Here is a 2,205-nt window from a genome sequence, read left to right on the forward strand (position 1 = left end):
GACGACCTTGTCGTCGGCCGTGGTCAGTACTCGGGCGGCAAACTCGATGAGGCAGAACACGTGATAGGGCGCCCAGCAGAGGGCGAACGTCGCGATGACTGATGTCACCATCTTGGTGAAGCCACGGGATAGGGCCGGGCTCGGAAGTGGAGGTAGGGGTGGAGCCTTTTGGGTTGGGGGTGGAGCGTTTGGTGTTTGTGTGTTTGTGTTTGGGTTTTGACTCTCTGCGTTCCACATTGGTAACAATCAAAGCCCCGGTGAGTCTACACTGCTGTCTTCCTCCTCCTCTTCCTCCTCTGGCTCAGACTGATGCCAAAGAGAGCGTACTCCCTGCAATCACCACTAGGGGGAGTAGGAACGCCAGGAAATTCTTGGACACGGCGGTTGCCGCCTGCCGTACCCTACAGTCCCTCTCTAGCTCCCTGGTGACGAGTACAATCCAAAATGGTGGTAGCAGAGCTTCCTTCCGTCCGTCTTCTCCGTCACCGCCCGGAACAGGAAGTAAGGGAAGGTGTTGGCCGCCGCCACAACCAGCCCAAAGCACACACCTTGAGAAGAGAAGAAGAAGATTAGAAGAGACTTTATTGTCCAGTGCATGGATGTCTAACAGAACGTCTTCTGCTTTATGCCCCTTAGACATAATTATTAAAAGTGTCCACAATTATTACAACAACGGGCAACACCCTATTGATGATTAAACACAGAGACACTGGAAACGCTCACAGGTCATCATAATACATTATATAATTACATCATCAACGTACGAAAACAGAGAACTAATGACAGTAACAAAACTAATGACGTAACAGAACTAAATGACGTAACAAAACTAATGACGTAACAAACTAATGACGTAACAGAAAAGCTATGACGTAACAAAACTAATAACGTGCAACAGAACTAATGACGTAACGAGAACCTCAATGAGCGGAACAGATATTACATACTAATTGAATGATTATCTGATACAGGTGATTAGTATATGGACTGGCTCATATACCGATAACGTGGAAAGTATGACATAGGTTTAACCTGATACACTGACACTGGAAAATGACACAAGGCTGTAAGGCTTATGTAATATTGTACTATTTTGAAAATGTGGGGAGTATTAATATAAGTCCCTGATCCGAGGACAGGTTGGTGTATTAGTATTGTTATGAACAGTGGGAAATATTCGGTATACTACATGATGACAATTTGAGCTGGTGGGGTCGCTAACAGAACTTATGACGTATAACAAGACTCACTCTGGTACATGGATGACGTTTAACAAAAGTGACTAATTACGTAACAAAACTAATGAGCGCTAACATGACGTAACAGAACTAATGACGTAACAGAACTAATGACGTAACAAAACTAATGACGTAACACAACTAATGACGTAACAGAACTAATGACGTAACAGAACTAATGACGTAACAGAACTTATGACGTAACAAAACAGAAAGTAAAACCTTCCAGGCGGCGTTAATGGAGCGGTGGTTCTGGCTCCAGACGGGCTGCGCCACCAGGAGACAGCGGTCCAGAGAAATGGCCGCCAGGAGGAAGGCTGACACAAACATGTTGAGGAAGAAGACTGAGGACTGGGCGGTGCACAGCAGACCTAGAGGATAGGATCAACTTTATTGTTCCCGAAGGGAAAACAGTACTGCTATACTGCTGTATAGTAAACAACAATGGCGTMTCTCATGTGGGGCCGAGTGGCGAARCGGTCTAAGGCACTGCATCGCAGTRCTMGAGGCGTCACTACAGACCCGGGTTCGATCACGGGMTGTATCACAACCGGCCGTGATCAGGAGTCCCATCGGGCGCCGCACAATTGGCCCTGCGTCGTCCGGGTTAGGGGAGGGTTTGGTCGGTGTAGGCCGTCATTGTAAATAAGAATTTGTTCTTAACTGACTTGCCTAGTTAAATACAGGTTAAATAAAAAATGTGACACATACACTATTATTTTGCATATCTATCTATACACTACATGACCAAAAGTATGTGGACACCTGCTCATCAAGCATCTCATTCCAAAATCATGGGCATCAATATGGAGTTGGTTCCCTATTTGCTGCTATAACATCCTCCRCTCGCACGGGGGCATTGTCATGCTGATACAGCAAAGGGCCTTCMCCAAACTTTTGCCACAAAGTCGGAAGCACAGAATTGTCTAGAATGTCATTTTATGCTGTAGCGTTAAGATTTCCCTTC

General features: G+C 45.9%; 1 pseudogene; it reads right to left on the minus strand.

The window, feature by feature from the left end:
- LOC112079396 (prostaglandin D2 receptor 2-like) overlaps window positions 1-1,622 on the minus strand; it is a 9,142-nt pseudogene extending 7,520 nt beyond the window's left edge.
- Between the last annotated feature and the right edge of the window lie 583 nt (window positions 1,623-2,205).

The sequence above is a fragment of the Salvelinus sp. IW2-2015 genome, unplaced genomic scaffold, assembly GCF_002910315.2.
Source record: "Salvelinus sp. IW2-2015 unplaced genomic scaffold, ASM291031v2 Un_scaffold7836, whole genome shotgun sequence".
Classification (NCBI taxonomy): domain Eukaryota; kingdom Metazoa; phylum Chordata; class Actinopteri; order Salmoniformes; family Salmonidae; genus Salvelinus; species Salvelinus sp. IW2-2015.